Source organism: Castor canadensis, chromosome 15 (assembly GCF_047511655.1).
Source record: "Castor canadensis chromosome 15, mCasCan1.hap1v2, whole genome shotgun sequence".
In the NCBI taxonomy this organism is placed as follows: domain Eukaryota; kingdom Metazoa; phylum Chordata; class Mammalia; order Rodentia; family Castoridae; genus Castor; species Castor canadensis.
In genome coordinates, this window is record NC_133400.1 from 96,459,930 (window position 1) to 96,485,463 (window position 25,534).

The window sequence follows — 25,534 nt, forward strand, 5'->3', positions numbered from 1 at the left end:
GTGAAGGAGTGGATATGGTGCTTCCAATTTAGGAGGTCTGTGGTGGTAAAAGGCTGGTAGATGAATGTTCACCTTCCTCCTTGTTTCTGACCATGCTGGTCATAATATATTGGGTTCTGGACTTCTCTCAGGGGCATTTGTAGGGCAGTGGGTCCTTGGTGGAGGTTAGGCCCATATTGGGACTGTTCAAATGTTCCTGGTTGAACCTAGGGGCCGTTCTCGCAGGAAGCTGCAGAGTGAGGTCTGGTGGGCTTGGAGTGAGCATGAAGTTCATGGAGCCTGAGGAGGCTGGGGTTGTTGCAGTTTCAAGGACTGCTGGGTCTGGCCTTGTAGGAGTATTTGCTCCTGGGGCTTCCCCATCCAATGCTGCTTCCCCTTCCAAGGGTGGAGGTGAAGGGAAGGAAGGCAGTGGCAAAGGTGGGTACAGCGGCACATAAAGGAGCAGGTTCTCCTCTGCTCCTCCAACTGCTTTGTTATAGTTTTATTTGCTTGTTTGCTTTTGCTTTTTAATGGTGATGTTAAGGTTATTTTTTTCATAAAATATTACTTTTTTCCCTCTTGTTCTGGTCTGATCATACAGATATTCATTTGATGAGTCTCTAATTTCAATTTACACCTTAAAAAAAAAGCAACATATTTATAACACATATCAAAAATTCCAGCATCTTAAGTGGAATCTTCTATAGCTGATGCTGGCTCTGGATGGAAATGTCCAGTAATGCATGATAATCTTTGCCTCTAATATGCATAGCCTCCTTGCAGAATCGTTTATAGGGTATCTTTAAGACAGAGAATGAATTATCTGCTAAAGGATTTACAATTGGTCCTACACATACAGAAAGCCACTGAGACTCCAGAAGATTTGATTGCTTTTGATTTATAAGTCTCCTGAAGGCTCACTAGTGAGATTTTATTTCCTACTGTAGAGTGAGTGGGGTGCATTTACTCTTGGTTCTAAGGAGTAAAACCAGTTGTTTTCCAGTACCAACTAGAGTGAGAAAACTCTCTTAATAAACTCTCCATCATGGGCAGGCCTGAGATCTTTTCAGTAGCCCTGATTGAAACCAGAATTTTGGACCCAAGGCCCAAACTCCTGAGATTCCATATGCAGGTCTGGCCACCTGCCCCTAAACACCAAATAAAGAGGCATGGTGAAGGCAGAGAAGGGAGATTTATTATATGGTTCAGGACATGCTGTAGGAAGAGGCAAAGCAAGCACTCAGTTCATCTTTATCCATCTTCATAGGTTTAAATAGACGAAAGAACTAGTGGCAGGGACAAAGGTATGCCTAGCTGAACAGTCTCAGTCACAGGTGTAATCATGATTGGCAGAGCAGTCTTGGTCAGGCAGGTGGTCTGGTGGGTTCATGACTGGCTGAGCCCACAGTCTTAGTCAGACAGGTGGTCTGGTCCAATGTTAGAAGTTATCACATGGGAGAAGCAATCTGGTAACTGTTTGAGAGGATTCTTGGGAAAATTGTCCGTACTGGAAGGGTAGCAGCTCCAGGTGGCTCCAGTTTATTGGATTCCTTTCTGGAATCCAAGGTGATTACAAACCAACTGTAAAGAGAATGGCTTAGAACAAAGACAGATACAAAATGGAGGCAGGGATACCAAGTTTCTCCTGGCTTCTTCGTGGGCCCAAGTAGGGAGTCAGTGTTTTTCAGCAAAAGCAGTTTGAGCGCCTCTTACATGACCTGCAATGAACCAACATAAACTCTAGCCTTTAATCTGGACATTTCTCTCAGCTAAGGAGCCCCCTCCGTTCTAGCCTGGCTAGTTTAGTCACAATGGATTCCTATTGTTTTTGTTTACTTGTTTGTTTGGTTTATGCTTTTAAAAAGATTTACAAGTATTTCATTCACCAGTTTTAGTTGTTTTCAGTGAGATAATTGGTAGATAACTTGATTTACATGTTATTGGGAAGAGATTTCCTGGAAGCCTACTAAACATCGAAGAAATAAATAGCCAGAAGAACCACAGGCCTGTGATTAAAACGACTCTCTGAGTCCCATCAGTGTCAGGTCAGAGACCAGGAAGTTTTTAACACTGCCAGTAAGGAACTTTATATTCAGATATTTATAATTATGTATTTGTATTCAAAACTTTAAAAATGGCACATGAAGATGCAATAGAAGTGTTTGTATAAAAATTTCAAAAAGAAGGACAGGATTTGCCCTAATGTTCACACAGAAGTAGAAGTGTATTATGAAAGATTCATGATTTATACTCTCCCTTCAAAAGCTTGGGTATAATTTAAAAGATTTACCTCTCTTGGTATTTTAGTATATTACTTTTGGTTTTTAAATAGCTTTATTAAGATATAGTTGGTACACAAAACCATATTATTTAATGACAAAATGATGCCTATACACAAGAAACAATCAACGCGCTCAAGGTTGAAGTTTCCTCTTGCCTCTTAGCTGGATTGTTTTAGGCATGTGTGTAGTAAAAGCACTTAACACAAAACCTACCCTCGTAACAAATTTTTAAGTTCACAATATAGTGTAGGCACTCTGCTATAGAGAAGATCTTTTAAAATTAGACTATTTTTAATATGTAGTTCCCATATTAAAATATTTTAAAATTGTAGTTCCCATAGCATTTACAGCATGATACCTCTACCAGTATAACTGACTGATATTCATGTACGTGTTGGCATAAATGCATATATTGTTCCAAAAGAACAATATCCTGAATTTACTGAGTAAACTAAAGAGAAACTGAAATTATCCAGACTATTTTTCAAACCACCTGGGAAATAAACATGTGAGACGCAAATATTCAGAATAAAATAAATATGTATTTCTAACAAAGAGGATAAATAATTTTTATGCAGCTAAAAACCTCAAAGTATATGCCTCTCAACCAAAATATCCTGCCCAGCAATTTACCTAGTTATGTGTATAATATCTTGAGCTAGACTAGGAAAGGAACGACTTTGCAAAACAGCAGCTGATTAGCTATTCAAAAGCCATTGAAACTTTGTTTTCATCACCTGCTGACTCCTTGAAAGTGGATATGTCTTGCTCACAAGAAATGCTTGTCTTAGAATAATTACACAGTGTTGTCTTGGTCATGATAACCAAGAAATGTTATAACGAAGAAATGTTTCAGAGAACATATTTGTAAGCTCTGATTTTTGAAAAGTAATAGAACAATTGAGGCAACTTTAGGTAGAGAAAGTTTAATTTATGAAAAGGAAATTCAAGGATTTTTGTTGTTGTTTTTCTTATTAAGCAAAAGTGTTAGGTGTATTTAGCCATTTCACAATTTCAAACTCTTATTTTCCTCCTTATGTAAGTTTCTTCATGTCATAAATAACTAAACTCTGAATTAGCAATTTCCTTAACAGTTACAGTTAATAATATCAAGTTACTGGCTTATTCATTTATTTTATCCTACAATCATTTACATTATATCAAGTCTCACAACGAATCACACAAAAACCTAATAAATCACACAAAGTGTTATAGTTAAGCCATCCGGTACCATGTAGACATTTTAAGCAGAAATTTGCAAGGTATTAATATTTAACAATAATTAATATTCATTTTGTCTGTGAATACAATTGAAGAAAATATTAGGGCATTGTGAAACTTTAAGAGTTTTCAAAATACCATGTGAGCTTAAACGTATTAACTCACATTAATATTCGTGGTACCATAATGTAGACCTAAGTGCATTTTATATTATGATATTGATTTTTGTCTTCTTTAATATGTGAAAATTCATTTTCACTGAGTGCACATTCAGTGCTAGCCATTCTGCTGGATGTTAATAGGACTTAGAAAGTAGAGCTTTGTATTCAAGTAGCTCAGAGAAAAGGTAAAAGACTTTATTGTTTGTTTTTAACATAGGAGGTAGAAGGTCCTTATGACATTAATTTTCATTGTAAATTTCCAACAGAGGGTCAGTGATCTTATTATCATGCTTCTTTTATTATAGAGATCTTATTTTCTTAAGCATAAAAGGACTACAGTTTGAGAAACAAAATATCTTATATTTTAGTAAGTTTCCTCCTATAAGCCTAGAAATTTATTTATTTATTTTTGTTGTGCTGGGATAAAACTCTATTTTTGATGGTTAGCATCCAATGAAACCTGCAACATGTCAATAATTACTCCCCAAGAAATAAATATTTCAGATATTACCAGGTTCTTTTTTCTGTTAGGGTTCATCTACATAGATTTTTGTAAGCTTCTGAAATCCAGATTTCAAGTTTTTTCCTTCCTGTTCCCTAACCTTAATCTTGGCACAGCCACTTTAGTCTAGGTCTTTCCTCATCCAGACATTCATTAATTCACCTTTCTACCACACCCTTAACTGTTACGTCCCTCACACCACCCTTTCTTACTTACTCAACTTGCATTAGTAGCCATCATTCCAAGAACTCAGCTCCACCGCATCTGATCATCGACAGCTCAATCCTGAGGAAAGTCTCCAACTCAGCGGGGCAGCTGAAATTTACTGAAGATGAATGAAAAACCCTGCTCTGCTAACAAGTTTCATTCAAGATGATTCAAGACTCAAATTTTCAAATGCATATGCAAGGGTCCACTACCCTCTGCTGTATTACCTGAGGCAATACATTCTGCAATTTCTTGAGTTCCCTGAGCATCTTTTATAACATTTTTAATCCAAAAATAGGGAAGATAAAATAAAATTAGGGATGATACTGCTCCATAATAGAGGGCTTGCCTAGCATAAACAATGACTTGGGTTACATCCCAAGCCCTGCAAAAGTAAGCAAAGAGGTAGACAGATATATGGTAGATACATAAATAGACAGACAGATAGGTGGATGACAGATAGATAAATAGATGGACAGATAGATAGATGATAGATTTGCTACAAAGATTTGTTGTGAAAGTTACATTACACAATCAATGAAAAGCATTTGTAAGTATGCTGTAGTTATTATTAATCATGAATAAATAGATCTGAACAGACCTACAAGAAGTAAGGTGGTTGAATTCATAAGGAAAAAAAAAACAAACTTGCATCAAAGAAAAGCCTGTATAAAGAGAGCTTCACTGATGAATTTTACCCAACATTTAAATAATAATTAATACCAGTTCTTCTCAAACACTTTCAAAAAATAGAAATGGAGGGAATGTTTTTAAACTATTTTATAAGACCAGTATAACCCCAATAGCAAAGCCAGACAAGGATACTACAAGATAAGATTGTAGGTTTCCTTCATTGCCTCCCTATTCTCCTTTTCCTTTTCTACTGATATTTCCAATATTGTATACTTTGCATTTTAAAATAAAAAACAAATATTCAATAAAGTACTATATTTGCAAATATTTTATGTTTTTGCATTTGGCATAAATATCCTTACTATTCATTTCCTTGGTGATTTTGCTTTAATCTGAGAAGGATTTTCTGGTTCTACAAAGATTTGATTTACTTTTCTAGTTCATGTGATCTATTCACAACTGAACTTAAGCTTCTCTACGGAGAGTTGTTTGGCTTATTTTCTGGGACATTAGTAAAGGGAATAATTAGGATTGTGGTTCTGTCACCACAATTCTGTTTGAATTTATAACATGTTATCCCTTTTATCATAGCTTTTCCCTCTTCTCCTGTATGTAATTTTCCTTTGGGAGCAGTGTTTAGGGTGTACTTTTCCAAATTAGTGGAGTACCAAGAAAATAAACTTCTGATATTTAGTAGGGGCTCTATCCCTAGACATTGGATTAAATACTCTAAGGGTAAATATTACGAGTATCCTCTTGAGCAGAACTATTTTTTTATTCCAGCACAACTTCTGACAATAATTATTATGTATCTTCATATTTGATATTGTTCTTATGTTCATCTTCACAAATGAGGTTATTGAGAATAAAAGAAATCCCATGTAATATAGTATGACACTGAAGTAGACAAAGTTGTGGCTTATATTCAGGATTTGATGTCAAACATCCCAGAATACCCCTTAAACACTTTCTCAATGTCACCATCTTATATTCAGTTACATTTCTATCAACAGTCTGTGTTCCCAAGAAGCACGCTTTGTGGCACATAACCATGTATCAAAAGCAAACATTGTATTAGTTTTGTTTTTCTTTTTTCTCTGTATATTAATTGTACAAAAGGATTTCAGTTTGATATCTCTATAATGCATACAATTTACTTTGATCAAATTCACCTTTCTGTATTCCTCTTTCTAATCCTCCCTCCTGTCTTTTAAAAAAATTTAGTGGCTTCCTTATTCTATTTTCATACATGTATATGAAGAACTTCAATCATAGTCACCTTCATTGTCATCCCATTTCATCCTCTATTTTCATCCTCTATTTTCATCCTCCCCTCTTCTGCTGGTTCTCACCCCACACACAGTCCCCATGTTTTATTCTCCTGTCAGTCATTTTTTAAATAAGGTCTAGACTCTACATATGAAAGAAAACAAGCAATATTTGTCTTTCTCCAGTCTGACTTATTTCCCTTAACAAAATAATTGCATTGACTTTCAACAAGCTGGGCTCAGATCTGAATGATTCCGATAATTTAAAAACTGTAATTTTTTTATTATGAAGCATACGTTGGTTTGATTCAGAAAGTTACTTGAATCACTAAAGCATATCCCAGGCTTGAATTTATGGAGGACTTCTTCCAGCTAAGAGTCAACCATTTCTTAAACATTTTTCTTTTTCTTAATGATGGTTTCAGTATCATTTCAAAACAATTCTGGTTCACAGGAGGATGAAGAAAAACAGTGATCACCCTGCGTGAGAATGCTGGGCAGCTGCTAGAATTTCTCTAAGTCACTCCCTAAACATCTCCATCCTCTGCTCAGTAACTTTTGATTGAAATCATTTTCTTGGGAGAAATATGAATTAATATGGTCTTTGCTCTTCACAAGTAATGAAAGCCACAGTTTTAGGTCCACATAAGCTTATGAAACATGTACTTAACTACCAGGCTGGGTGTGAAACAAAGATGATGTCATCCACAGGGTTCCTCAGACCCCACTTCCTGTTACAGTGTCCTTTTTCCCACTGATTCTGAACCCTGAATGCTTCTAACTGCATGGAAACTCCCAGGTCTGGGTCCACTTCCCTGATGGTCACATTTAATCCACTGAACCACTGACATTTTTTCTCCACTTATTTTCTTTGTGGGTTTTAGAATTTGTAATGAATCAACTAATTTGATAAATCATGTAAAAAGACCTGGTGTGGTTTTGTCCATTCATACTGTCCTCTAAGTTTTTCAGAAATATCTTGGAGGGCCTAAGGAATATTTTATAAGGTATATCATCATATCAATGTAAGACAATTGATTTGAATATACTCTTCAAGAAAACATATGTTATATTAAGTTGGTCTTTATGTCTTTTAATAAGTTTAACATTTTTAAACAAAGTATATTCAGTGAAAATGGAAAGCTCATGATATTAAGATTAGAAGATTTCTGAAGATGTTATTATGGTTGCCTACCTTGATCTCTTCCTCCAACTCAAGTCAGCCATTTTTACTGCCATGGATCCAAATGGAAAGCTCTCCAAGCTCTAGAGATGTTTGAAGCATAGCTGTAAAGATTGACTTTCACCTGGTAACTAGAATCCTGACATTTGTTGCTCCTTGCATCAGGAACTTACAGACACACTTCCTGACTTGTGAGCCAAGAAAGAAGGCCTGGTGAGGCTAGGTCAGTTCAGACTATTCAGTGAGTTCTAAATGCAGTTCAAAAATTATCTTAGAGTCAGAAGGAAGGTTTCCCTTCATTAATTGTTCAACGAATATTAATCTAATTATAACCAAGTTGCAGTCATTTGAAAATATACTCTGGTTTTTTTTGACTGTGTGCTGTGTGTGTGTGTGTGTGTGTGCATGTGATTCCATCTGTAAAGTGATGTATGTTTGTACTAGCTGATGTCAAGAACCTTTGCACTCATTTGATGCATTTGTTCTCTCTGAATATCTGATCACCACCTCCACAGTGTGATATGGTGCATAAACTCAAATTAACAAATAGTTTCACCAACATTCTGCCATACTATGCATCAATAGTCTTCTAATATTTCATTAGTTGGTGGGAAAGAAATATGAAGACAGTTAGCATATATGGTTTAGAGAAATTATTTTAAGGTAGTATTCCAATATCAAACTATTTAAGTCACTTTAGTCTAATCTACAATATTGTCATCTAAAAAGAGGGCTAATATTATCTATTCAAAGCCTTCATGGGGGTAAATGAAACAAGAGAATATGCATGATAAAATGTTTGCAGAATTACAGAGCTGAACAAATGTTAATTCAGTATTTATTCATTCATTCAGGTGAATGCTTTGCTTTCATTTCTCTCCGGGGCAATGAGTTGGATGATACATTAAGAAAGCTGCTGAAGACCAGGAGAATGTACTTACTGGCAGGAAAAAAGAACTCATATATGACATGTGATTATTGTGTTATTGCATGAAAGACTGCCAAGTTAACAATTTTGTCTCTGAAAAATAATTACATAGTAAATAAATAGGTCCAAAGCCAGTGAATTAGTTTAAGGCCAAAGTGAAAGTGTATGGAAATTAGCTATTACACATCAGTTTAACCAGGTGCTAACCTGACTAGATTAAGAAATACTCAGACAGCTGGTGAAGTATTATTTCTATAAGCACCTATGAGGTGTTCCTGGAAGAGACTGGCATTTCAATCAGTGGACTGAACAGGGCAGATCCATTCTTGAGGTGAGTGGGCACCATCCAACTGGTTGAGGCTCTCTTTCTTCTAGAATCAGGACACCCTTCTTCCCCTGCCCATGGACATTATAACTGCAGGTTCTCTAGGATTTATACTAGCAACTTCGTTGGTTCTGAGACTGAGACCTCAGGATTGAATTGGGTCATGTTACAGGCTTCCCTATTTCTCCAGTTTGTAGACAGACTATTGAAGAACTTCTCTACTATATAATTGCATGAGCCAATTCCCCTAATAACTCATCTCTCATCTGTGTGTGTATATATGTATGTATGCTACATATATGTGTATTTATCTACCTCTGCCTACTATCTATAATCTATCTATCTGTCTGTTCATCTATCATCTGCTTTATCTCTTATTTATCTGTCCATCCTATTAGTTCTATCTCTCTGGAGAACCTTGATTAGTACACATATTAAAATTGCATATAAGTATCAGAAAATTATTTGAACACATAAAGCAAAAATGTTGCACTAGAGAGAAAAACATTTTTGGAAAATGTCAAGTTTTATATTAAAAAATAGAGAATGTACATTAATTCACTTTTATGATGAAAGATCTCTACCTCCATAATCCAATTGCATTGCTCTAACACAAAACCTGAAATCATAGGAACAGATAAAATTCCGAAAGTGAAAAAGATGATTGAAATGATAAGCTTATGTAAGCATAAAGCCCTCAAATCTCAACCCCATCAAAAAATTATAAAATTAAATAGGAAAACATCTGCATAAAGACAGTCAACATAAAAATCAGAATTCTTTAGTCAGAAAGATTTTTTTGAATGGCAAAGAAGAATGATAAGGAAATTACAGATTTTCTTAAGTCAGTTCTGAGATCCTGTGATAAGACAATAGTATTGCTTAAAACTGCACTTTCTAGTCATTTAACATTGGTCATTTGTCATATTATCTTTTACTTTTATAATCAGTTTCCCCACTTGGAATGTAAAGATAACACTTCTACCTCTTCACAGGACTGTTTATGATGATTAAATGAATTACTATATAAGAAATATTCAGAACAAACCCCAGTATATAGAAAGTGTCTTTTTTTAAGAGAAGAAAGAATGTCTTAATTTCAAATTAACCATATTTACAGCGAGCAAAAATCAGAAAGATGAACTATTTGGTGTCTCGAGTACCAAACGTCATGAATGTGAACAGTCAGCTCTCTACATCCATGGGTTCCTCTTTCCTAGATTCAGTCAACTGCAGATTAAAGCTACTTGAAAAAAATGAATTTGTACTGAACATGTACAGACTTTTTTCTTGTCATTATTCCAAATGTAATAGGGTTTAACAACTATTTAGCATTTACATTGAATTAGGAGTATAAGTCATGTGACAGTGCTTTTAAGTAGATCAGAGAATGGGGATAGATTACATGCAAATACAATGCCATTTTGACCTAAGGCATCTTTGGATTTTGGTGTCCATGGGATCCTAAACCAATCCTCCACATACACTGAGAAATGCACATGGTATTTCGATGACAAAATTATTAGGGAATAGTTATGAAAAGTAAATCAACAGAAGATTTAAACAGTCATGATGTATATCTCTAGTTTTAAGAATATCATCTAAAAGTGACCTACTAAGGCTTTCATTGGTGTCAATCAGAAGCAAGATACTGGTGTTAGAATGAGAATGGGTCATTACATCAGTGTGGTGAATAAAGCAGACAGTTCTGTCTTCCTCATAACAGCAATGTTGTCTCCACACCTGCAATGAGTCTTACAAGTTCAATGTCTATTATCATAATTCTACCTCAAGAATTCAGCCTTAGTTGTTTTAATGGATGAAATAGTTTATATTCCATTCAAACCTCTGAGAATGAAGGGCCCTTCTATGATAACCAGAACATACATTTTCGTACCAACATTTGTAGTTCCAATGTAAGGTAATTGTCATGGATTACAAAAAAAGAGAAATATTGTATAAGACAGTTCTTAGGTATAAATATACAATTATTATCAGGAATTTATGTAGCCCAAGAAATATCTAAAATAAAGAGTTTTGAAGATATTGCTGAGGAAAGGAAGATTTCATGAGAAATCCTATTCCCAGGTTCAGATATAATAATTTCTCTAAGTTTACATACTTAAGGTTGTATTAAATTTAACAACTTTAAAACTACATTACCTATTTCATTGGTCATTTTAGTAATAAAATGTATGGAGTGCTGGATTTACAGATAGCAAGCATCTGTTTAATTTGATTTCCCTTTAAAAATTCTGTTTTAGGTGATGAATGCTTTGAGAGCCTTCTCATGGCCAAAATGCTATCTTTTCAAAGATCTTCACTCTAAAAAAATTTCTTTAACTCACATTCATAGAACTCCATTGGAATTATCTGTATAAAGCTCACGACTGTCTCGTGTTTCCCATACATTCATTCAAGAATTTTCTATTGTATGCTCATTTGTGTCTACTGTCTTAGGTTGTGGTCATCCATCATGGACCAAAATATGACAATGTTCCCTGCCCTTCCGAGCAACACTTACTGCATTTTCACCTATAAGTATGAATGGACTTATTATTTCTTACACTTAGAATTTAAGCTCTAAGAGGGTAGGCAAGCATGTCACGATCACCAATTTATTTCTGGCCCCTAGAAAAATTCTTAGGATGCATTAGGCATTCATTGAATATTTTTCTACAAAATGAAATGATTGCATTCTCAAGAGCTCACAGTTAATTTATTCATCGTACAATTCATAAAATCATGGAGCTCCTCCTACAAACCTCTATCTTTTAGGCATATGGTAATTCCTAGAAATGCAAGTAAATCCAAAGGGAAGGTGAAAATTTTTACCCCCCAAATGGAGGAAGTTGTGTAAACAATTGAAGCATTATATTAAATGAAAATAATTGTGCAGAGGGCACATTTGGGGAGATCGAGAAAGACTACCCAGAAGTGAAGACATTGTATATAAAAATATAAGTACACAGAAAAAGAAGATTGCTATAGCAGAAGTGGATGGTGGTTCAGGGGCCAATGGAAAATTTATTACTTATGGGTGTCTGCAGACTTTGCCTTCTTAAAAAGCCACAGGAAACAGAACTTTTGAGAATAGAGGATAATTCTACTTTCAATACAAGAAGACGAAGGATGCAACCTTAGTAGCTATGCTACAACTAACTGTCATCTCTGAACCAAAATGGAGCAAGAGGCTTAAGCTACAGCACTGATTTTCCTAAGAGGAAATTGCATAAGGCTTCCTAAGAGGAAATTGTGTAAGGCTGTCAAATTCCCTATGATCAAGCAATGCAATGAGAACAAAGTCAAGTCCTGGAATATGTTAGGTCCTTTCTGTGTAGTCACTGCTCAACTTCAGAGTCTGCCAGGTGTTAGAACCCCAAGAGCAATACTTCTTTCCTCTGCAATCTAAGCAGACATATTAAAGGGTGAGGATGAGCCAGTCATTGCCAGAAAGAAGGTGCTCGTCCAAGAATGACCCTGCAATCCCAGCTACTCTCCCAGAAATCAGAAGGATCATGGTTCAAGGCCAGCCTGGGCAGAAAGTTAGCTAGACCCCTAACTCAACCAACAAGCCAGGCATGGTGTCATGTGCCTATAATCCAGGGCAGCTCAAACCTGAAAGGAAGAGCTGCTGAAACTCAAAAAGCACATTAGATTTTATGACAAGGTCTTCAGCAGGGGAAGGGAGCAGATGTGATGCAGACTTGCAGGCTCCCTCAGGTTTTCCCCAGCCCATTCCTCCACTCAGAATTTGGCAAAGACTTAGCCTCCTTCAAAGACGAAAGAAAGGAACAGGTGGGAAAAAAGTATGCATACATGCAACCAGAAATGGAGGGACCATTCCTGAAAAATGGCTCCTCAGAATTTCAAAAAATCTGACACTATATAAAATAAAAACAGGGTTAGAGGGAGAATATAAGGTTGTGAGAGTGCATGATACAGCAATCTAAGGAGAGGGAAAAAAGTGGGAAAGCCCAGGAATGACATTGAAAGGCAGAATGAAAACATTGCAATAATGAAAGTCCTATTGGGAGCAACAAAATGGAAAGAATATAGTAAATCTGGCATATGGTAAGTGGGTTTGAAAAATCCACACAGACACAAAGGAGAAATAGAAATTTCGAAGAATAATTAGAGAGAAGAATATATATATGTATATATATATATATATATATATATATATGACAAGGGAGCTCCATAGGACATATTATTAGAATATATTAATTATTATTACAATATATATGTATTTCATATACAAAATACAGAGGAAGGAGAGGAGAAAACAAGGAGAGGGAGATGAAGAGAAAGAAAGAGAGAGAGAGAGATCATTTAGGGCTTTAAATTGGGGATGGAAACAAAATACTTGCTTCTGGAGGTATTTTAAACGTAGAGCTAAAAGCATTTCATGAACAACTGAATATTTTGGGCAGATGAGAGGGACACAGTAACAAGCTGCATAGTGATAACATTCATCATTGGAGGAGTAAGATATGGATGAGGAAATTGTGGAATCATTAGAGTTCAGATAAAGATATCTAGGTAGAAGTTAGATATCTAAAAAGATCCTGAAAATTGAGGTCAGGAGAAATCTAAGACACAAAAGTAAAGAGGGAATGATTTGACTCCTTAAGCTATCATCCATACGGTGATGGTGGTTCAATCTGTTCCCACTTTATTTCATCAGCTTTCTCTTGACTTGGTTAGGACGTTATTGGTACTACGCCTCCAACTACACAGCTGAGAGTTCAGGACCTGTGATATTTGTTAGGGCACAAGGATTTGGAAAGTCTTGACTAACCAGGCAGGGAAAGGACAAGGCATTTTTTAAAAGAATTAGTGATTTATAAAGAAAAGCAAAACTTTCTTAACTTTTCTTTTATAAAACAAAGTTTATTTTTACTTGGAATACTCAGGTATGTGTCCTCAAATATTCTACCAACTAATTGACACTTTATTTCCAAGCCTGTCCTCAAACTTAAGACAATGTTGGAGAATTAATCTTTGGTCAACAAAAAGAATTGTATGACAGTTAACTGAATGCCATTCTTAGTCATTGAACCTGAAGGTCTGATTTGAATTATGTTCATAGTTGTGATCAATCTTCCTTTCTCTGGTGTGAACCTCTCCCTGCTGTGATACCCTGGTCAGAGGATTGATGATCTACGGAAACACGCATATGTGGCTACACGTCAACAAAAATATTTATTATTTCACCCTGAGGATGAGTATAACTAAAGCCAGAAAATGTAAATATCAAAGACAGTCTGGTCACTCTTCATGACTGTTAGATTTTAATCAACTGCTTATGTATTTTGGTATTTATAAGGCATTGGCAAAGAGTTATAACAGGAATGGTGCAGGGAAAAGGAGTTGGCAGTTGTGTTAATTTTGACAAGCTTTCTGCAAAAGAACAAACAAATGTGAGTCTATTTTTTGTTGATTTTAGCAAGGGCAAAGAGATAAGGTAGCGATGACACTGCCTGCATGCATTTGTTAGAATTCCCACTGTATTTGCTACCTTCTGTCCCTTTATTTCATTCTGATAACACCACATGGACTTGACTTTGACAACACCATTTTCCCATACTTTCTCTCATGGTTTTCAGATTTGTTGATTTGTGATATAGAAATAGACATTTAGTGACAATTTTAATCCTTAGCCAAATTAATTGGTTCAGAGATAAATAGTATCCAACTTGGTCCCACGAACTAGAATCAAAATATATTCAAATGTGGCCGAACTTGAACTCCCAATTGAGTTTGACAATACATTTTTCAAACTAAAAATTTCCTTAGAATGGAATGGGCTTGCTTAGAATATTCAGGTGTATGTCCCCAAATGTTTGGTCAACTAATTGTCACCTTACTTCATAGGGGGACAAAATTACTGTCTTCATATTCAAAATATATTTGTTAAGTTTGAGGTATATCATTTATTAAGTATCAAAATGCTTGCAGATGAAGAGAAATAAATTGCAGACATATTTCCAGAAACAGTGGGGAGAAAAAGGAAAATTTAATACTCAATTCAAGCTTTTCCACACTCTACATGCTCACATACATATTTGCCTTTGACCCACCTCTACCACACACAGACTCACACTCGGGCCCAATGCACATTGTTTTCCCAAAACCTTTACAGAATCAATTCTCTGAACAATGAGGTAAGAGGAGTATAATAAAATTACCATTGGTTAAACAACCAGAAATGATCCCATTTAGATAATGACAAAAAATTTTCAAAACTGTATTTCCTATGTTTTCAACCTAAGTTAGATTGCTGTTTTAGAAAATGGAATTTCCCTGATCTTTCTTCATGTTTGAGATTTCTTAGTTTACTTGAAAGGTACTGTGTTTAAACAGAGTCCCCTGGGACTCCTAACCTCTTAACTTCTTAGCATCTATGCACTCATCAGCAAGACTTTCCTGATAGGCACAAAACAAGAAAATCTGTAGGGTGCTTCTTTTTCAGCTCCTGGCTTCTCCTCAGAGGATGCTGATCTGATTTCAAGTAGAGTACAGTTTGTTAAAGGGTGTGCTGTAAATAGGGGAGTAAGTCCCCCTTGTGGAGCCTTTAAGGATCACCAGAGCCAAAGGAAATTACAGGAAGAGAGGCTATAATGGAGATATTATGTTCTGAAGGTCTCACAAAGGGAGCAGAGCAAGGATGGCTATTAAATACCTTTACTGAGGGCCATGATAGGGCATACTCTACATGTTCTCCTGGTAATTTAAATGTAACTGAGTCAACATGGAATGAAGGAGTAAAATGGTGAAGTTATCATGAAGCTAATTGCTTGAACATATATATTGGAGTCAGACACCCAGGACAAGGGTATCTGATGAGGGTTCAAAACAAGCAGTGTGGGTTCTGGCACTCAGGGAGACCATTGAGAAACAAGTAATTGCCCTACAAAGGCCAGGGGACTAATGACTAACTCTTTTTTTGTCTTTCTGTCTACCTCTGTGTCTCTCTCTCTTCCTTTTTTAAAAATTTTTATTCCTTCTTCCCTCCTCTTCCTCCCTTCATTTCTTTGTTAAATTATGCACTAGAATAGCCCTCAGTGTGTATCTCCACCAACCATGGCAGCAGGTCTGGGACTTCACCCGTTAGGCACACCAGCCAAAAATTGGTGTGAGAATTTCCACTCCCCATTGCTGCTTGCCTACAAATGTCTTTTTGAATAGTAAAAGGACGATTGCTATAGTTCCATTAAGTGCTCACTTTCCTGGTTTCTCCGGCCATTACACTCCACAAAACTCTACTAACTGAAAGTGTCTAATGATGATAGGTTAATATTTGAAATATAAAGAGCAGACTTGTAAGAACAAAATTCATTTACTTCTCAATCTTGAGTGAAATTAGCCTCAAATAAAGTTTTAATTGCAGACAGATGTCCCAGAAAATACTATCCTACCCTGTACAAAATTCACTGCTCAGGTCTAAAAAAATCTAACACAGAAGGAAGGAGGCACTTATTATTACTGCCATCAGCTAGAGAATTTTAAATAAGACACATGAAGCCCTCAGTCAAGGCAGGAATCACAGATTTCATAAATGTCATTTCAGTGAACACAGGATACTCATCAAAGTGTGATATTTATCTCAAGCTCCAGAAGAATGCACTAAAAGCTATCTGAATTGTGTTCTTGATACTTATTTATGAGTTTATATTCATCAGTATCAATGTTTGACAGTATTTTCACAGATTAAATTAATTCCCCAAAGGGATTAAAGGGGAAAAAATCATGTAGGGTTTACCTCAGAAAGATTCAAAATTTAAAAAGCAGTTGTAAAGTTATGAAGTATTTGGTATGAAAATGGTGTTAAACAACTTAGCATGAAATTGACTTATGAGGTCTTTTTGGTGTTGGTAACTGTGAATTTCTTCATAAAGTCACCTTCTTAAAGCATCAGTTAAGTCTTTTTTCTATTCCCTATACCCTTTACTCTGAGATAACGAGAGATGAACACTCAACCGCCAGCCTCACAGTTTAACAATATTTTATCCAAGCAATTTTGTTTATCCAGTTATAATTGACCATTTCACACTTCAATATGTTTCATCTGGAGTGGAGAGTGTTCAACAATAAAACACAGTAAACAGTCCTGCAGGAAATGTTTTTTGAATGAAATCTACTGACAGGGTGAACATTGTATGTGAGTTAATGCAGAGTTTCTCACTCAAACACTGGTAAAGTCCATAGCACTCCTATGGGATCACTTGATTATTAACACATTTTTCTACTCCTATATTGCCAGACTAAAGAAATCAGCATTACTATTTCTTCTGCATTATTTTCCCATTCCTACTACACCATTAAAAAAAAAAAGTAAGTTGACAGGTAAATAGAAGAATTTAAAGTTGAGTCTGTATCCCTGGGAAGAGACCTGAATTTGTAGCCACTGACAGCATTTATCTAAGTCCAAGTCCAGGGAAAGCATCTGCAGACTGTACTTTAAAGTAGTCCACTATGAGCTTTCCAAGTTCTGGACTTACAGTTGGAAAAGACTGTGCTAGTTTGGGGAGGGAAACCAAGATGGCGGCCTTAGCTACAAAAGAGAAGGCCCTTGGGGGAAATGTAAAGGAAATAAAGAAGGAAATCAGAGGCTATCTCAGTTTAAACCTCCCTACCTTCTTCTCCCAAAAAAGAATTGCCCACAAGGTAAAAAGTTATATTTTCAATGAGATAATTACGATACAGACAAAAGATTAAAAAGTTGTTTCAAAACAGGAAATGTGAAGGAAATGAAGGTTTGTTCACCTACTAATAGGAAAAAAGAACTCCAAAGAAACTGTCTGAAACTATTAAGAGGTAGAATTTTTAAAGAGTTTGGGGGATGCAGACTCCCTGAGGACAAACAGCAGAAGTTCTAGAACAGAAACTACAACATTTCCAGGCATTCAACTTCTCAGTAAAACAGGATGTTGGGTGACAAGAGGATGAACAAAATGGCCCTTCTGCTGCTTCCTTGAGATACACAGAGGAGATTATTCCTCAATTACTTCACTCTAATGGGACCCGATGGAGTTTTCCAGCTCCTGTGAATGGAGCCTGGGGAAAATGTTAGCAGAACAAGGGATCCCAGATAGTTCAGAAAAACAAATTACACAGCAAGGTATAGAGCTTAGCAATAAAACTCTGCCACCACACATTGCATTTTAGTTTTCACCTCCTCTCACTGTATTCCTGACAATAATCACTATTGGAATTCACAACTATAAGCTCCTATACATTTAGTTAAAGTATGAAATTTCACTTTAATTAATGTATCCCCATAAATGTAGATTGTTTTCCCCATTTTAAGCTTTGCATAAATGGAGAATATTGTATGGAGTATCAAGTAAATTTTTTTCTTTTGACAATTATTCATACTTATTAGAGGTATAGCTCTAAGTCATTCATTTTCCCTACTCAGGATTCTCCTTTTATAAATATACTACAACTTATTCACCATGTTCCTCCTGAGTCAACCTAGGCTGCTAATAATTCCTCTTATTGCAAACAATGCAGTTATGAATGTAGTGGAGTCTATCTTGTGGCACACTGTAGAAAACATGCTGTCACGCATCTTTTGTACCCTTCTATGTCCACTTTCAAGTAAAGCTCATGCTAATGGCAGAAGAAAGGAAACTTGAATGATTTCTATTTCTCCATGCTTTTTCTATTGCTTACAGTCACTGGCATTCTTTGCATCATTAGCAAACTTGGTATTAGTTACATCTATGTTTCTTGTGATCCTGATTTGATTTGATATCTTGTGTTGCTTTCTGGGAAAGTTTTCAAAGCACACAAAGATAGGGCATAAATAAGAACTGCACACACAATAATTTGAAAGCACAAAACAATGCTTTGCACATAAGTAGAATCGAATTATTTTTGGTCTGGGTGTGATGGTGGATGCCTCTATGCCCAGCTACTTAGGTAGGCAGAGGTGGGAAGACGATGGTCCAATGCCAATCCCACACAAAAGTGTGAGACCCTCTCTGTAAAACAAACGAAAGCAAAGAGGGTTGAGGGTGTAGCTCTAGTGGTAGAATGCTTACTGGGCAAATGTGAGTTCCTAAGTTCAAACCCTAGTACCATCAAAAAAGAAAAAACAAAAATATATTTGTATCAATTTGCTGTAAAGCTACAGTTCCTCACATCATCCCACATCACTCTATTATTCCTTCAGTAATACTTCAGTCTACCATACATGAAATCAGTTCAGAGAGAAGAGACTCAGTCCGTCCTAAAAGCACACCATGGATAGAGGTTTGCTTCTGTTCATATGAGAGGTCCTCTAAAGGCAGTGACTCTTCTTCCCTGATGCCTGTTTATGTGTTGATAAAAAGCAATAATAGAAGGTCTTTTAGATTGTGCAACGTGCTCTACAAACCTTAAATGCAGGGTTTAAGAAATTTTAGAGAATTATTTATTCCTTAGACAACATAGGATACTTATTTCAAGAGATTCAGTCCAGACAGAAGTCCTTCTAAATCCTAAGGGAGAAAGTAGTTATAAGCTTCCCATTATAGCAGGCTTACTTTTATTTCCTCTGAAAAGTTGGAGGGCATTCTTTAACAAGGCTGCAATTGGAATTAAAATTAGAATTGGTTAAATAAACAAGTATTAAGTATGGCTTTGGGAAGTTATCCCTATCATTTAGGACAATAATTTTAAATCATTGTGTCAATATGCACACTGACTGTCACACCCACGGACACACACAAATTTAGCAGTGGACACGATGGTCACTTGTAAAACATCACCATATAGTTCTTCATGAGTTTTACTATTTCCTTTTGCATGACTTAAGATTCACTTTTCATCTCTCCGAGTGGTAAAAAGTAAGTACTGTTTCTTGTTTCCTTCGGTGTCAGCTAGCTCTCTGAAATGCTCTACCCACGATACATATTAATCAGTATGTACTCAAGTCTGTGCATCTCTGCACACTATAGCTTCCTACTCGCCACCTTTTCCTGATATTTTATCTAGGAGACAGTCTCATTTGTAATAAGCACCTATTGAGCACGTATCTTGTGCAGATACTGTGTATGTGACAGGAACACATTTATCCATGGGTTGTACTATTCATGCTGTACTTATGACCAAAGTTAATTTTTTGATCCATTAAGAAAGCTAAAGTTTTCTCCTGAGATCATCAAATGCTTCACAAATATAACTAAATGAAGACATTACAGGACTCTAAGTTTTGTACCCTTAAATATTGTAGGATTGAGGTGTTTATTACTAAGAATATACTTCATTGTACTGAATGCCAAGAGATAATGATTATAGTGGTATGTTATTTCAGGTAAATTTTAGTCTTGGCACTACCTTGTTAGAAACATACAGATTTAAATTTAAAGAGCAGTTTCTTTACACAGAAATAAATTGTCATGGTTCAATGACTATCAATAATAAGAATCAACATTTCTGTTTGAAGTTGAAAACACCTTCATGTTGTGCCAACTTTTATTGCTTGCTCTCTCTGTCTCTACTTTATTGAATATCGAAACAGTGAAGCAATTTTGCAATTGACATAATAAAGGATGAGTGGAAAAATATTTTAAAGTATACAATTTGAGCATTTAGTCTCATTTAAGAAGAATTATGCAGAAATATTTTCTGTATGTGCTTATGGGAGCAAATTTTAATTTCAGAGTTGGGTGTGTTGGACATTTAGCACATTGAATTTGCATCGGATTTCTTTATGGATTTTATGCCTATCCATTTCCCTCCATCTCTGAGGACTTGAAATTAATCTGCTCCCTTTATCTGGGCACTTAGTGCTGAGGTTGAGTGCTTTAATCTCTGTCCCTGGGAGCACAACCAAATTCATCTCCATTGAAATCGTGACTCCTCTGTGACTCGGCTTTGCATCTGGGTTTCCATCTGTAGGACATTTCACTGAGTTTTCTTATTCCTTTCTGGGAAGCTGTTTGAAGAGTGAAAAAACAAAAAGAGTAGACCCAGAAGAGGCTCATCCACTACAATAATAAGGTGGAACCTCAAGATTGCACTGGCTCCCATTGTTAGGTGAATAAAGAAATGAGTTATAAGAAATCAAAACTCAACCAGGTTAAAGCATTTTTTAAATTCTTATATGTCAAGAACTGTCTCATTAAGGATCTAAAAAGAAAGCTCTTCTTTCTTCCTCAAAACTTTGATATTAAAGTAGCACAGCCTTCTAAATTCTTCTGAATCAATTCAATGACCTTTTATGTTACTTAAGAGAACAATATGGCATATGTTTCTACTACTGTGATTTATGACATAATTTATTTTTAAATAATGATAAGGCAGAAATTGCAATATTGTTGATGCTATTGTTTCTAATTTAAACCCTGAGAGAGATGCTGGATTCAGTGTTATGTTCACAAAAATGCCTACGTGTTACATTTGATATAATATGCAGTAATATGATGCCAAAATAATCCATCAATTATGGAAAATAAGTCAATTTGTTTGTGTTATAAATTTTAAAACAAAAAGCTAGGCAGGTCATTCTCTATTTTTCCCCTGGATAATAACTTCTGTGGGTATTTTCATTCATTTACTCATTGCAAAAGTAAACATCACTAAAATTTAATCTACCTAGCTATGGTTCTTTCTATATCAACACTTTTTCTTATTAGTTTAGGAGCACTGAAGATAATTCTTCTGTGTTAATCTCTACACATGTCAAAAATAGACAGAGGAAATTGACAAAGGTAGAGAGACTGAGTCTCCCATGAGCAAATGAGGAATAGGAAGCATCGGCAAATTATAGTCTCTCTCTTTCCCCTTACTACTTCTTCTTCTTCTCCTTCTTTTCTTCCTCCTCCTTTTCCTTTACCTCCTCTCCTACTTCTCCACTTCTCACTCTGTGAGTATAGCATTTTATATTGTATATTCATAATATTTTATAGGCTATTCTGAGAAGACAGTGGATGAGAAACCAATAAACAGCTTATTAAAAGAAACTCATTTAAGAAACGAGGCAGAGAGATGTTTCAGGCTAGAAGGGTAAAAGTCAGCTCAAGAGATTTGCTAAATTATTAGCACTGGGATTTGGTGAAGACTTGCACACAAGAAAGTTATATCTTGTTATAAAAAGCATGAGTCCTAACTTCTCTATTATGAAGAGATTGCTATTAGTCAGAAGACCTTATTAGAACAATGGGCATAAATCAGGTGAGCCTGAGGAGATATGGCAGTCTTGGCTCTGCACGAAACTGAGCTAACTTCTCCTCCAGAATTCTTAAAACATTATAAAGAGGACTCCTCTGGGGTCTGGCCCAATTAATTGTAGATTACAAATATTTTTAGGTTGGACCTCTAATTATAGGAGTGTATCTCCTGGGACAAGAATAATGGCACGGCATGGGAAAACACACGTGGCGGAGGAGACAAGACCCTTCCTAGCAGCCCCAACTCTCCCTAACAACGTGGCATGGCATCGTCTCTAAGAAATTACAGACTTCAAATATGCATTCAGGAAAAGTGACATAAAATTATCTCCAGGAATCTTCCTCCTGTACCTTTGCAAGAAAACATGCTTCAGAACTATCTGTTTGGCTTCTGGATTTAAGCCCAGAGAAAAAGGATGCAAAACCATTCACCCTGGTTTGTGCAAAAAAAAAAAAAGTCTGATTTTGTGCCTACTAGTGTGTACATCTGAAGGAGCTCCAGTTGCTTCAAGATATATCCAACAATGGAGTGGAAGAAAGGAAGATTTGCTGCTCCGCACTGGGCATCTTGGTGACATACTCTGTAAATGACCAATTTGCTGAGCTCCATTATAAAAGGCGTGGATTCAATAGCACAGAGTAGATTTCCTTTCCAACTAGAATGTGAAGATTTCTTTGTATCCTTATATATTTTTCAGAGAACTCAGCAGTTTAAGAAAAGGTCAATAAACATAGGATTTCCTTTAAGTTTTATGAAAACTCATTGTTTCTCATCTCTTTTTCTCAGTTACAATAGAGAGAATCAAGCCTATTGAGATTCAGTTTAATATCAACATCTTTAAAATGTAAAGAAACGATCCATCAAAATAATTATGCCAAATGTCAAGGCTTTAAAAAGTACTTAATTTTAAAATTGCCTTGCAGCTTCTCAGATGTGAATTCTCAGTTCCATTAGCAGAGGAAGAAGTAACATAATAAGAAGGAATAATTTCCTCAGGCAGAACTATTGACTGATTTTTTTTGAGATTGATTCCTTGGATAAGAAATAGGTCAACTTTGTAGCTTTTTGGCTAATAATTTGATTTCATGAAAGTGCTAGTAAACAGGCAGATGTAGAGTCATCAGGGTTCTACCCAGAACTAGAGCATTCAGGTGGATATTGCTCCTATGGCTTGCTTGGGAAGAGTAGAAGACAGTTTTGTCTTTTGGGGGGTAATTTAGCAGCATCCTCACAATGCTAAATTGTGCAATGTCAAGTGCACTTGACATTGAAAAAATTCTCCATAAATTAATGATAAATTCTGTGAAATTCATATTACTATTGATTATGAGCTCCAAGATGCATGTTCATACAACAGAACTCAACTATTTTAGTGTTTGTCCATCGCCTTTTGTAACTTAGAAATCCACTTTAAGAAACTGAGCTCAGCAGTTTGGCTTCTGACTTTTCACTGGAAATTCTATGTCATGCATCTCGGCAATCCTTGCTTATCTTTTGATGGGTGACAGGTCTTCTGGAGTTTTCCTTGCAAAATCAGATCCCTTTCTTTGAGTGAGCTATGATGTGTAGGAGCAATGGCCCTGTTTGCCAATACAACACTGTACTCTACAAATAAAGAGAGCGAAGACTGTTGTCAAGTTTCTAGCAACTTCAAAAACATGAAAATTGTTGATTTTTTAAAAAGTGATAGAGACCAAGTTTTCAAACTTCACAATAAATTAGCCATTTAAAATGAGTAAGCAATGAAGAACAGCTCTGCTTCAGCCTGCAGGTAAGGGTCACAGCACAATGTGTCTTTCTGATGAATCAGTAGAAACCAGCAAACAGAAGAGAAAGGCTTCCTACAGTTGCTTGTTGGCACTATTCCTCTGTGTCAAAAACTATACTCATTAATCAGCTGAGTACAGAGCAAGACATTCCACATTTGTATTATGCTGCTTCAGGCATACTAAATCAGCTCTGGCCAGAAAGACGTGATTTCAGCTGAAGTCCACAGTCTCAGAAAACAGCACCTAGATAGATAGGGAGTAGCTGATGGTTTGAAAATGGTTCAGAAAGGAAACGGAAGTAGAACATGGAAAACAAAAGTTGCAGGGTTGGAGTGGTTCAACTCAGAGCCTTGCATTTGCTAGGCAGGCACTCTACCACTTGAGCCACGGCCCCATTTCAGCTCTGTGCTCTTCTATAGGTAAAAGAGAAGAGTGGGGAGAAGACAGAGAACTATGATATTAAAATAAGGAAATGAAAAAAATTGGTGGGTAAAGAGAATTAAATTATACTTATTTCATTCTTTTGAGGTACCTAGCAAATGTTAGACATTGGGCTGGGTGTGAGGGGTGCCCATATGTACTTTGTTTTATCCCTAACATCATCACTATCAAGAAAAGAAAGAGAATGTATCATATTTAAGATTCCACAAGCATTTTTGCTTGGATGATGAATCAGCATTGGGTAGTAAGAAGAACAAAATAAGCAGTTCAAATTAGAACATATACTTGACATTTAAGCAGCCTTGTGGTTATAGATGAGATGAAGTCGATTGACCTGGAAACACATTAAAGTTGGAAGTACATTCAAGTTATGCCATGAGAATGACACTAAATTGGTAACAGCCTGGTGGATTCTGTAGTGACAGCCCTATCAATATTCAAAGACTACTCAGTCTGTCACACTGACCATATGGCAATTCAAATGAGGCTGTAGGGAAGCCAGGGCAGCACATGTTTCCAATGAAGTGTCTTATTCCAGAATTTAGTGCCTAATGCTCTTTGCTTCATGGAACAGCCCTGATTCTGTGCAGCAGGAACCAATGCCAATAATCCAAAATCATAAGCAAAATATTTCATCTTCCTGCCACCACTCCAAAGCTCTTGGATGGTTGGTCTACCATGAAGATATGTGATTCAGTGGTACAGAAGGACCTAACAAATGTACACTTCACAACCAACTCAAAAGATTCCTTTCACAGATGGCTAAGCACTACAGGAATATGAATTGTCTTAAGGCTAAACCAGCTCCTTCCCAGCATGCTCAAATGAGCTGCTTCAATCCTGCACCTCAGTCCTTCTCTCTGCCAATGCAGATGGCAGAATCCAGACTTAAATCACTCGCAAATTAGGTGCTACATCACTACACCAAGGTCAGGCATCCAGAAGGACAAGCTCACAGCCTTGAGAAAGTTGCTTTGAAAGAGACAGGTAAATCCTTACTACAAGGGAACAAAAACTATGGCCCCACCATCTGAACTGTGCTGAAATTTAGGGAACAACATTTAAGAGTCCCTGAAATATTTTAACACAGGCATGTATTTTTAAAAAAACACTAAAAAATTGGGCCAGGAATGGTGGAAAATATCTGAAATCCCAGCTACTCAGGAGACAGAGGTAGGAGAATGGTGTTCCAACACCAGCTCAAGACCATATCTGAAAAACAAACTAAAAGCAAAATGACTGGGGATGCTGCTCAGTGGTAGGGTATGTAAGGTCCCGAGTTCGATGCCCCCCACCAACAAAAAAATAACAACTAGACAAGTGCTATCTATCCCAAAGCATCATTATGCTAAAAAAAAAACCACCTGTCTTCTTTGTTAAAATTATTAAGTGGATTATTTTCCCCAATTTTCATCCTGTGGTAGAACTTAAAAGCCTCATAGTAAATGAGCTCCAAACTAAACTACAGATT

General features: G+C 36.2%; 1 pseudogene; it reads left to right on the plus strand.

Annotated features, from left to right (window-relative positions):
* The first annotated feature begins 263 nt into the window (after positions 1-263).
* Positions 264-25,534, plus strand: part of LOC109678966 (elongation factor 1-alpha 1 pseudogene) — a 30,662-nt pseudogene continuing 5,391 nt past the window's right edge.